The 13,660-nt window shown below is 35.5% G+C and overlaps 2 pseudogenes; one reads left to right on the top strand and one right to left on the bottom strand.

The window, feature by feature from the left end:
* Nucleotides 1–390: 390 nt before the first annotated feature.
* LOC141503762 (U6 spliceosomal RNA) lies at nucleotides 391–503 on the top strand (annotated as a pseudogene).
* A 9,061-nt stretch (nucleotides 504–9,564) lies between these two features.
* LOC141502149 (large ribosomal subunit protein eL15-like) lies at nucleotides 9,565–10,188 on the bottom strand (annotated as a pseudogene).
* Between the last annotated feature and the right edge of the window lie 3,472 nt (nucleotides 10,189–13,660).

Raw genomic sequence — 13,660 nt, 5'->3', positions numbered from 1 at the left:
CATGATTAGTTGAAAGAACCAGATATGCTTCTGGCCCTACATATAAAAATAATGGCAATCCATCTGTAAACCAGGGTTAGGTATTAGTCAGTTGGGGACTAATTGATCAGGGAATTAGGGAAGCAGACCTTTGTAATTTATACAAGAATACATGAAGGTCAGGGGGTGGAGATGGGAGTGGGCCATTAGCCACATAACCATCAAAACTATACTATGAGTCACCTTCAGCCTTGAAAGAGACATATAGGTGGTTAGGTAGTGCAGTGGATAGAGCACCGGCCCTGGAGTCAGGAGGACCTGAGTTCAAATTCGGCCTCAGACACTTAACAATTACCTAGTTGTGTGATCTTGAGCAAGTTATTTAACCCCATTGCCTTAATTAAAAAATAAGTACTCACTTCGGCAGCACATATATTGGAACACATATTGGAATGATATAAAAAAGATTAGCATGGCTCCTGTGCAAGGATGACATGAAAATTCATGAAGAGAGAGACATGCACTGTGAGTAGACTTGTATACTAAATGATAGTCACCTGAGAGAGGCAAATGAGGGGAGAGTGCGATCCCTCAAGATGGAGAGAATTGTGAGTTATGAGTTCAAGATAGGAAAAAGTACTTCCAGTACTAGGAATTGTTTGTTATCTCACATGTATTCTTCACATATGTCCTTTTTTTTTTTTTTTTTTTTTTTTTTAGTTTTTGCAAGGCAGTGGGGTTAAGTGGCTTGCCCAAGGCCACACAGCTAGGTAATTATTAAGTGTCTGAGGCCAGATTTGAACTCAGGTCCTCCTGACTCCAGGGCCGGTGCTCTATCCACTGTGCCACCTAGCTGCTACCACATATGTCTTATTACTATTGCACTCTTTGAATCCAATCTTAACATGGGTTTGCATATGAACTTCAAGTTCATACAATAATTTAATGAGAATATTTTATAACTGTTCTTACTCTAAGTACTTTTGCTAAACTGAAATTAAGTCTATTAGAGGATTTTTGTTTTTGACAAGGCAATGGGGTTAAGTGACTTGTCCAAGGTCACACAGGTAAGTTAGTATTAAATGTCTGAGGCTGGATTTGAACTCAGGTCCACCTGACTCCAGGGTCAGTACTCTAACCATGGTGCCACTTAGCTGACCCTAGATGATTGTTAATAGAAAACACGGTGGTTGGGGTCTAGTGAGCTATATATTAGAAGTAAAGCCTCATAGCCTTACCCTAGAACCTTGAAAATTTTCAGATACTCATTCTAGGGCTTAACAAATGAGTATAAATATAAGTTGGGGGAAGTGGTCTAGAGATCATATTACACTTCATAAAGTGGAGGCCATTATGATAGATATCAACAAGACATAAATGGAATGAGTGTTATATAGTATTCCCAAGACTCCACCTCCCTTTTAAATGTCATAGTTAAAAATAGATAGCTTATAATTATTCTTATCATATGAATCTGTTCCTATTTAACTTATTCCTCATAGTGTTATAGTGAACAGGTGATTCTATCTGACTGTTTGAATGAAGCTGAGGTCAGTAACATAGTCTGCATATACTATATCTAGTATAGGAATGGGAGGGAGGGAGTGATTTTCCATTAATTTTATGTGAACTGGAATGCAAGTTATAGAATCATATACTTAAAGCTGGAAGGGACCACCTGATTTTATAAATACAGCAATTAAGGTGCAGAAAGATCTCAAGGTCACAATAGTGACTGAGAGAATTTTAATCCATTTCTTCTGATTTCAAATTCATGTTTACTATGTTTACTATGCTGTCTCATGTATTTTCTTATTCTTTGGTATATTCACAAACACACAAATCCATACATGATAAAACTATGCTCACTTTTCTTTAAATACTTTTGAGTATTGAGCTAACATTAGTTTACTTTTTTCTGATTTTTTTGGGGGGGATTGCTTTTTGGATTTTACATGTTTGATATACAGTTTCTTTATCTTTTAAAACCACTTTTATTCCTTTTTAATTAATGTTTTGTGGCCTAATTTTAAAAAGTATCCCCCATTCTATTTTTGATTTTAGCCTCCCACACGTTTTCCTCTGTCACTCAATCTGCTACCTTCATATAGAAGTCTATTACTCAATGCTACCAATAATGCCAAAATATTTATTGGCTTAATCTATAATTCTGTGATTAGAATTTTTATTTAAGTGATATGGTTTCATTATATTTCAGTTATTGGCATGACTTTGGTCTTATGTCATTATTAATTGCATACTTTATTGACCATGCTCCAAGTATGCACTACACAATAAATTGCTTCACTGTTAGTACATATAACTAATGTTTAGATGTCTAACACATATTTAATGCTTACAGTTGTTTTATTGTATGCTTAAATACTACCACTATAAATCAATCTTTTGAAAATATGAATGATGCATGTGAAATATATTATCCTGTAAAAGGCATTAAGATTTATTGGGAATTCCTGATATTCTGACCAGATCTTGGCAAAAAACTATATATATTATAAAAATATTGAAGGAAACTATAAAAGAACCCCGAACTGTAAAATAGTTTATGCAGAATAAGACCAAAAAAGTTCACTAAGGAAATGGGTGTGGTGAATTACCACATTTATTTGGTAATTCAAAAATTCTTTATAAAAACCCAGCAGGGAGTAGCACTAGGAATCGCTTGACAAAACTCTTAGGAGATGGAATTTTTCTAAAAATGTGTAGCTTAAATGAATTGAGAAAGTATCTTACCAAGTTGATTTAGGGGTAGCCTTAGAAGCAGGGAACTGAGGCAAGATTCTTTCTGCCATAAATAGTTGACTTATTTGCATGTGGTACTGAATTATATTCCCTATGTCAGAAATAAAAGTCAAATGATAGTTCCCTGGAGTCATACAGAGAACCATCACCTAGACTAGTTATCTTATAACTGCCAAAACATTAACAAGCCTAAGATATGCAACTTTTCAGGGGATTAATTTCTATCCCTCAGGAAAACTCAGTAGAGATCTGGGATGAGTGCATACTAGAGCAACTATGGCAGAAGGATAAGATGGAAAGTGTCAGATAGCTAGTTTTATGAATATCTGAGGAAAGGAAATGTTTATAAAGATATACATTCTTTTGAATTCAATTTACAAATTTGAAATTTTAAGTGGTTCTGTAGATCTGGCCAACTGTTAAGATGGCATTTGCTAAGTTTAGCAATTCCATTAATCCTAAAGGAGACATTATTATCCTATTTCTTGATATAGGTGTACAGTCACTGACTAGGACTAATAAGAATAGTAGCCTCTGAAAGAGCAGACATAATCATATTGCTCCAGATGATTAAAGAACTTTGAGATTGGATTAAGGTGAAGGTGAATATCAAAGTCAGCTAACCAAAGTATCAGTATAATAGTCTAATAAAGTGCGGTGACTTGGCAAATTAAATAAATAAATAAATATTAAACAAACAAACAAATAAATAAAGACTACTCATATTTGGGATTCATCAAAGTAAGCTTGAAGTTTCCTAAAGAAAGAGCTGATGTCAGAGTGGTCATTGTGACTATGACCACCAATAATCTTTCAGTGTTGCTACTCTTCAGAATCAACTTCATAAACTATCTGAAATTAAAGTATTTTTTAAGGATCTGGTGTATTTTTTAATCACAAGTTTTTTAAGAACTGTGTTTCAATTGTTAAAATGCTGAATGATATCTTTCATTCTTACATGATTAAAAAGACACCAGAGAGCTAAGGGAGAGAAAAGCTTAATTGTCTTAAAATTTTCAAAATATTTTAAAGAGCTTTTTAAAGATTTGGCTAATTGCCTCATGTTTATCTTAGACTGACCCAAGTAGTATGATAAAAGCTTTTCTTTCTATAGGCTGACCAAGAGACCCTGGTAGCAGTCTTTGACTGAATTATTATTAACAAAAGTCAATTGCATATTCCATAAAAGAACTTAATGATAGTAAGCCTTTTCATCTTATTTTTAAACTTGAGCTTTAGGTTTTGAAGTGGTCTACTATTAAACAACTAAAAACTATATGTATAGAATTAAATTCTAAGTCTAGATTGATTATGATCCATTAACTTATATTTTGACTAGTCCCAGCTTAGATGCTTCTTGCCAGAGAAAGATGGCAGCATTTGTCAATTATGAATTTAGTATTCACTATTGACCAAGGAAGACAGATATGGATATAGATGCTTTGTCCCAAAGGCCACATGATGCTGAAACTATGATGAGATCTAAACAATGAGTGAAAATTATATGTAACCAATCATAAGTAGAATATATTGGTATTTATAAAGTATTTTATGGTTTAGGCTCATCTGCTAGAAATAATTATATGTATATATATATGTATATCCAAGCCATTTTAAGTTGGAGCAAGAGCTGTCCAAACTGACCTGGTCCCATCATTCAACATGACTCTTTGGCTAAGATGATTTCAGTTAAATAATTGTAGGAATCTTAAATAAGGAAAAGATCATAATATTTTTATGATACAATTTGGGTTTAATATTTCAGAAGTGATCACTAAATTCCTTCCCAGTCTACTTTCCTTGATAGTTTTTCTTGTAATCAATATCTTATAATTTCAAAAGAACAGACAATGTCCTTGGGTTGTTTCTGACACCATCCACTTCAGGTGGTGGGGAGGCAATTATACTATCTAAACAACTCTTATGTTTGGATACTCTATTGCAAAGGATTGACACAGTCATTGTTCTGTGAAAAATTGTAGACTAGAGAAATTTTTTTTTTTTTTTTAGGTTTTTGCAAGGCAATGGGGTTAAGTGGCTTGCCCAAGGCCACACAGCTAGGTAATTATTAAGTGTCTGAGGCCAGTTTTGAATTAGGTACTCCTGACTCCAAGGCCAGTGCTCTATTCACTGCGCCACCTATCTGCCCCAGAAATCGTTTTTTTAAATATTTCTAGAAAAACTAAAAAGGAGAGTTAAAAACATATGCTTCTATAGTATGTTGACTGAAGTTTGAGAAACAGGTGGTAAGACTTTTGGTAGTGATTGACAAGGACTCAGGATACACTCTCTTGGATAAGTCCTTCAGAATACAATCTTGGGTTGTAATTTTGTGTCTTGATTCCTTAACAGTATCTGGGAGAAGTAACCTGGACTAGAGATAAGAAGACCAACTACTACTCATAAACTCCACAGAAGAAATTTAAAGTAATTAACAATTCTCATTTATTTCAATTTTATCATGCCCCTTTTCATTCATGGTATGTAAAGCAAGAATCTGCTGGGAGTATAAGGTGAAGGTACCTTGGACTGAGTACAAATGTCAGTGTCAATCTTCATAGGTTCCAAAATTCACCTGAAATTCACCTCTTACTTCTCTTTAATGGACTTTACCTTAATATCCTTGATCAATTAAATTTTGGCATATATATGATAAGTAAGAACTGGATCTTATAAGGAAAAATTCAACCTAGTATTCCCACTCTTGACAGGTCATGTATGCATAATGAAAATGAAACTTGTCATAAGGTATTCACTAGTCACATAAATTTACTAAAAAAAGGGAAAATGGAACATCCTTATGACAGAATAAATTCTTAACTAGTCTGCATCTGTAAAATGCAATTGACTTTTCACAGGTCAAGGTGAAGCAAAAATTTCTCAGTTCTGTTTGGTCCCAGGGAAATATTAGAAAATAGTTTGCAGTAGCAAATCTATAATTTATAATTCCATATTACTCAAGAGATATAAGAACTAGATGTCTAACCTCACAGATGGGAAATTTTCCTACTCAGAAAGGAAGAGCACAATATGGAACTGAATTGAGAGACTCCTGGTGGCCTTACTAAGGCCATTCACTCAATGGTTCCTTAATGAACTGTAACATCTGGATATGTCAGGAATCACTCTTTGTGAGCAGTTGTTGGTATTTTCCCTTGAGCGATAGACTATCAGCTCAGCAGTATAAACACTTTTACCTGGATTTGAACTGAACAAATCAAATTATAGTCCCCCAAAATATCCTACCTTAGAGAATCAATTTCTCTGTGCACAGTTTAAAGTGGAGAGTAGTTATTGCTATGTTAACATTAATAATATAAGACATTGTGGTAGCTTTATAACTGTATTGTAATATGAAAGACATTGAAAACATTAATCTTTTGTATATATTATGCAAGATCTTAACTGAAGCATAGACACAAAGCTACTGAAAACTCAGAAAATTCAACATCAAAAATTAATATGACTTTATTTGTGGAAATGACATTAGGTAATAGGTATTATTACCATCTACTGGTGCTGTACTCTAGGGACCATGGGGCCTTGCATCTCACTTGCAGTTGGGATCCTCCAATATGGATCAGGATTGCCTATCCCATTAAAATGTGAGCTCCTTGATAGCAGGCACTGCTTTTTTCCTATTTATTTCTAGCACTCTTCCTAGGGCTTTGCACATAATAAATCTTTAATAAAGGTTTCATTCATTCATGTATTTTCAGTTTTATAATACAAAACAGAGGTAGTAAAAAATCAACAATTACAGGATAACATTGTGCTTTTGTGAGATTTTACATAGGATAGTAGAGCTTGCTGATACTCAGAAAGATACTTGTTAAGGTTAATGATCTCTGAGATTATTGGTACTACATTGTTTTATCTCATTTTTCAGATCTGGAAGAAGTTACTATTCTGTTTTGATATTTTTAGAAGGAATATCTTTTTAAGTGGAAGTGGAAGATCTTGACATTTAAAAGCAGTGTTAATGGTTTAGGGTATGAACATGCTTTCAGTCAGTTCCTCCCCTTTGTAGACCTAGAGTAGAGATCCTAGGGCTGAGGGAGATAAGTCATTTTATTTTCTTGACATACTTTTTATGAGATCATGGGCACTATCAGATTCTGTGACACATACATATATCTACATATCTACATATTTATCTCTATAATACATATACTCACACACACACACACACACATATATATACACATACATATATATGTGTGTGTTCATGTGTATTTTTTCTTAGCAGTTACTTAACTGTTTATTCTGTCTTCATCTCAGTGAAAATGAAAACTTTTTGCCATTGATGCAAATAAAATAATCTAAAGAAAACCAGTGGTACCCAGGATAGAAATATCCACTTTAATTAGCAAATACTATTTTAAGATTATGAATAACTTTCTGATTTGAAAAAATACTATTATATATTTTAACCATATTTAATCTCCTTTGAGAAATAGTTTTTGAGGTAAAAGGTAGAAATAAGTATAGTTGTAAACAATTGTTCAGCTGCAAAGTAAAGATGTGATGCTTGAATAATTCAGATAAACAACCTATGAAATCTCTGGAAGAGACAGTTTAATTTGTGAAGAAGCTGCTTAAACAACAGATGAATGATTACTTTGGTAATGAGACATTGCTTGTAAGCTTTGCAGCTAATTGTCCTACTTTTCCTATTTCTTACTGTTATACCTTTTTAAAAAGATTTATTTATTTTTAATTTTGCAATTTTCCCCCTAATCTTGCTTCCTTTACGCCCCCCCGCCCCAGAAAGTAGTCTGTTAGTCTTTACATTGTTTCCATGGTATATAATGATCTAAGCTGAATGTGATGAGAAAGAAATCATATCCTTAAGGAAGAAAAATAAAGTATAAGAGATAGCAAAATTACATAATAATGTTTTTTTTAAAAAATTAAATGTAATAGTCTTTTGTCTTTGTTCAAAGTCCACAATTCTTTTTCTGGATACAGATGGTATTCTCCATTGCAGATTAACCAACCCTACATTCCTGGGATAAATCCTACTTGTTCATAATGTATTTTCCTAGTGATAACTTGTTATAATCGTTTTGCTAAGATTTTATTTAAGAGTTGCATCTATATTCACCAGGGAGATAGGTCTATAATTTTCTTTCTGTTTTAACTCTTCCTGGTTTAAGTATCAGAACCATATTGGTGTCATAGAAAGAGTTAGATAGAGTTCCGTCTTCACCTATTTTTTCCAAAGACTTTATATAGAATTGGAACCAATTGTTTCTTAAATGTTTGATAGAATTCACTTGTGAATCCATCTGGCCCTGGAGATTTTTTCTTAGGGAGTTCAATAATGGCTTGTTGAATTTCTTGTTTAGGTTTTTAATTTCCTCTTCATTTCACCTGGGCAACTCATATATTTTTTGTAAATATTCATCCATTTCACTTAATCAAATTTATTGGCATAGACTTGGGCAAAATAATTTTGAATTATTACTTTAATTTCCTCCTTATTGGTGGTAAGTTTACCCTTTTCATTTATGATACTAGCAATTTGATTTTCTTCTTTCTTTTTTTATTAATCAAATTAACCAGAGGTTTATCAATTTTGTTTTTTTCATAAAACCAACTCTTGGTTTTATTTATTAGTTCAATAGTTTTCTTGCCTTTGATTTTATTAATTTCTCCTTTAATTTTTAGAATTTCTAATTTGGTATTTGTGAGTTTTTTATTTGTTCTTTCTCTAACTTTTTAGTTGCATATTTAGTTCATTGATTTCCTCTTTCTCTAATTTATTCATGTGAGCATTTAAAGATATAATATATCCCCTGACAGCTGCCTTGGCTGTGTTCCATATGTTTTGCTGTGTTGTTTCATTATTGGTAATATCTAGGATGAAATAATTCTTTCTATAATTTGTTGTTTGATCCACTCATTCTTTTTTTTTCTTCTAGGTTTTTGCAAGGCAAACGGGGTTAAGTGGCTTGCCCAAGGCCACACAGATAGGTAATTATTAAGTGTCTGAGACAGGATTTGAACACATGTATTCCTGACTTCAGGGCTGGTGCTTTATCCACTATGCCACCTAGCTGCCCCCCACTCATTCTTTAAAATGAAGTTATTGAGTTTCCAATTAGTTTTGGGTCTATATCTCCCTGGCCCAACATTGCATGTGATTTTTATTGTATTCTGATCTGAGTAAGATGTATTCATGACTTCTGCCTTTCTGCAGTTGATGATTAGTTTTTTAAGCCCTAGTATAATTATTTTATAAGTGCCATGTACTACAGGGAAAAAAAAGTATATTCCTTTCTATCCCCATTCAATTTTCTTCATAGGTCTATCATCTCTAGGTTTTCTAACAATCTATTTACCTCCTTAACTTCCTTCTTATTTGTTTTATGGTTAGATTTATCTAAATCTGAGAGGGGGAGGTTGAGGTCTCCCACCAGTAGAGTTTTGTTGTCTATGTCTTCCTGTAACTCCTTCAACTTCTCCTCTAAGCATTTGGAGGCTACACCATCGGGTGCATACATATTTACTATTGAAATTACTTTATTGTCTATGGCACCTTTTAGGAGGATATAGTTTCCTTCCTTATCTCTTTTAATGATATCTACTTTTGTAGCTACTTTGGCTGAGATAAGGATTGCTACCCCTGCCTTTTTCACTTCAGCTGAAGCAAGATATATTTTGCTCCATCCTTTTACCTTTACTCTATATGTATCTCTCTGCTTCAAATGAGTTTCTTGTAGGCAGTATATTGTAAGATTCTGGTTTTTAATCCACTCTGCTTATTTTTTAATTTTTTTTGGTAATAAATTGCATTTATTAAATATTAAGTTTACAAATCAGTGTACACCAATTAACGGTATCGATGCAGTTGGAGAGTATTGCGTCTTCTCCAAGTAGCATGACGAGATCCTCCAATGGTATGGTGGAATTTGTGACCCTTTCCAAGACCGGGGCTCTTGCGACCAGCTGAAGTCAGCCCGCGCATATCCCTGTGTTTGTGCACTGGCTTGGTGATCCATTGAGTGTCGGGTTTTTGTCTGATAGCTTTATGGAATGGATCAATAAGAATAACCTCAAAGAATTTGTAGGCTGAATCTTCACCCACCCAGTAGGAGTTCAAGACTCTTAGGGCCCCACAGTGGCGGCCAGCTTGCTCCTCTGCCACCGACTGCAGGCTGTGGGCGAACTTGAGCTGGTTGACGCCATGGTGCACGGGCTTGCCGTAGGTCGCCCCCTTGGGCACTGGCACCCCTGCACCGGACGCGGATGCGGTAGATGACCGTAACCTTGCTTGGCCTTGTAGCCCAGCCTGCGCGCCTTGTCAGGCTGGGTGGGCCGGGGGGCACGGTGCAGGGCCCAGAGCTGGCGGTACTGCCAGCAGCGCACGCGCAGCAGGAAGTGCATCACGTCTCACTGCTTCTTCCTCCACAGCTCCTGGATGTACTTGTGGGCCCCCATCCCGGCTTGGGCTTACCCAGCCCGATGGCTGCCAGCCACTGGAAAGCTCTGCTGATGTTTTAAAGGGAAAGGTCATCCCATTCACATTCAAAATTATAATTAGTAACTCTTTATTGCCCTCATATTATATTCCCTCTGTTTGTATTTTCCCCCTTTTTTCGCTTTATCCATATTCCCCAGTATTTTACTTCTGAATACTACCACTTTCAGTGTGTTTGCTCTCCTATATCCAACCCCCCTCCCCTTTCTTTTCCTTTTCCCTTTGCCCCTTCTTCCTTCCCTTCCTTCTGTTAGTTTCCCTTTCTCCCTTTTAATATTTGAAAGGTAAGATAAGTTTCTTAACTTAAGAGTGTATGTATGCTAACTTTAAGCCATATCTGATGAGAGTAAGATTCAGGCAGTTGTCACCTCCCCCTTCTTCCCCTCTATTGCAATAGGTCCATTGTACCTCTTAATGTAATGAGATTTACCCCATTCAATCTCTTCCATCCTCCCATCTCTTTACTGTCCCTCCTTTTAAAGAAGTATTGTTTTTAATTCATTCTGAGTCACAGAAAAGTCATGAGTGTCCGTCACTTCTGGCTAAGTATATTCTCTCTAATAGAGTTATGATTCTTGAGGGTTATTAAAGTCTTTCTCCCAGGTAGGGATATAGCCCGTTTCATCTTCTTGGATAGCAGTTTTTTTCTATATCTTTTTTTTAAACCTTTTCATGTGTCTATTGAGTCTCTTGTTTGAAGTCCAAATTTTCTATTAAGCTCTGGTCTTTTCATCAGGAAAAATTGGAAGTCTCCTATTTCATTAAATGTCCATCCTTTGCTCTGGAAAGGAAGGATCAGTTTTGCTGGATAGTGAATTCCTGGTTACATTCCAAGCTCCCTTGCTTTTTGGAACATTGCATTCCAGGCCCTGCGATCCCTTAATGTTGATGCAACCAGGTCCTGTGCAATCCTTACTATGACTCCTTGGTATCTAAATTGTTTCTTTTATGCTGCTTGAAGGATTTTCTCTTTTATCTGAAAGCTCCAGAATTTGGCTACAATATTCCTTGGCATTTTCATTTTGGAATCCCTTTTCTGGAGGGGATTGATGTATGTTTTTAGTAACTATGTTGCCCTCTGGTTCCATGATGTCAGGGCAATTTTGCATCACTAAATCCTGTAATATTAAGTGCAGGCTTTTTTCCTCTTCAATATTTCAGGGAGACCAATAGTTCTTAACTTACCTCTTTTACTTCTATTCTCTAGGTCAGTAGTTTTTCCAATGAGGTATTTTTCATTTTCTTCTATTTTTTCAATTTTTTGGTTTTGTTTAATAGATTCTTGTTGTCTCATGAAGTCATTAGTTTCCACAGACTCCATTTTTTTTTTAGAGAAGAATTTTCTTCATTTACCTTTTTTCAACTCCTTTTCCAATTGGTCAATTTTATTTTTGAAAGTGTTTTCCATTTGACCAAATGAGGTTTTGAAAGAATTTTCTTTTTGCATGTGTCCAATTGTATTTTCCAAGGATTTGTTTTCTTGTTGCTGGGTGTTAATTTTCTCTCCCAAATTTTCCATTTGATTTTTAAACTCCTTCTTGATTTCTTCAAGGAAGTCTTTCTGTACTGGAGACCAAATTATATTTTCCTCAGAGGTTCTAGATTTCTCTGAGTTAGGGTTTTTACTTTCTAGGAATTTTTCTGTGGACTGCCCCACCCCCTTCCACTGGCTGTTCTTCATTTTCTGAAGATCTTGTGTTGGTGGTGGGGCTGGTTCACAGAAGTTTGGTGTTGAGATCCCTAGAAGCTTTACTCATTGAGTTTAATAACTCTGTGTGGCCCGGCCAGGAGGGGGTGCTGGTTACTTTCTCTGGAGTGTCTATGGCCTTGATTTGAGGCCCTTTTCCTGGGCCTGGAGGATGTGGGTGGGGCTACTGGATACTTTTATCTTTGAACAATGTGTACTATGCCCTGGGGAAAGGGTAATTACTCTCCCTATTCACAATTGAGGAGGGTGGGTTGGGCTGTTGCTGTGTTTGTTCTGGAAAGAGTACCCTTGCTGAAGTGAAATTATGGAATCTGAGGTAAAAAAAATACCATGCTTCAGTCTACATTCAAACAATATCAGTGTTTTTTTGGAGGCAGACAGTATGCTTCATTATTTGTCCTTTGGGATTGCCTTGGATCATTGTATTGCTGAGAAAAGTTAGTCATTCACAGTTTTTCATCAAACAATATAGCTGTTATCATGTAGAATGTTCTTCTGGTTTTGTTCACTTCATTATGCGTCATTTCTTACAACATGTTTCTTTTGAGCTATTGTAATTCTGCTTTACTCCTAGAGCACAGAGCCTTCTTTGATGTGAGTATACAATGAAGGGTGATTCTTTACCAGAGTCTCCCATGTTGCACAACTGATTTCAGAGTTCTTCAGAGAGTGTCCTTGTATCACTTCTTACCATCATGTGAGGACCTGCCTTGCATGAGTTCTCTATAAAATAATCTTTTAGGCAAATATATGTTTGACAATTGAACAAGGTAGCCTGCCCATTAGAGTTGCCCTCTTGGTAACAGAATTTGAATTTGATAGAGTAGCTTCAGAAAGGACCTCAGTGTGGTACCTTATTTTGCTAGGTGATCTTCTGAATATTCTTAAGACAGTTCAAGTGGAAGCAATTCAGTTTCTTGGCATGATGCTGATATACTGTCCAGGTTCACAGGCATATAACAATAAAGTCAACACAATTTTCTTGTAGACCTTCAATTTGTTAGGCAGTCTAATACCTCTTCTCTCCCACACTTTCTTTTGGAGTCTCCCAAATACCGAGGTGGCTCTGACCACATGTACATCAACCTTATATATGTGTGCATCCCTGCAAAGTATACTGCCAATGTAGGTTAACTTATCCACAGTATTCAAAATTTCTCCATATATTGTAATTGACAGTACCATGTGTGAATGGTGTGGTGCTGGTTGGTGGAGAACCTCTCTTCTTGGCATTAATTGATAAACCAAAATTAGCACAAATATCCATACTTTGTTGTATCTCAGTTTCAGAGGCAACACTGAGTGCACTATTATCTGAAAACAAAAAATCATGTACCAATTCTCTCACCACTTCAGTCTTAGCTTGTAGCCTTTTCAAATTAAATAATTAATAACTGACCTTGAGGTTGTTTTTGTCCTCATTGCAGGTATTTGACAACATTGCTTAAAACACCACGTGAAAAATCTTGGGAGCAAGGATACAGACTTGTTTCACTCTCTTCATGTTTGGGAAAGCATGAGAATATTGTCCTTTATCCAAGACCCAGTTCAAAATTTAAGGTCCTGTCCATATTACCAAGATTTATCTCATTATAAAACTTAGATCCCCTTAGATTTTACTTTTGGACTTGTTCCAGTCCAAAATTTTGTTCTCTTCTTGTTCAATCAGAATTTAGTCACTTGTTTGCATATGGGAAATTTGTTCAGGTCAAAGGACATGATAT

The sequence above is a fragment of the Macrotis lagotis genome, chromosome X (genome assembly GCF_037893015.1).
Source record: "Macrotis lagotis isolate mMagLag1 chromosome X, bilby.v1.9.chrom.fasta, whole genome shotgun sequence".
Lineage (NCBI taxonomy): Eukaryota > Metazoa > Chordata > Mammalia > Peramelemorphia > Peramelidae > Macrotis > Macrotis lagotis.
Note: the sequence above shows the minus strand (reverse complement) of the source record. Positions and strands in the feature narration are given on the sequence as shown.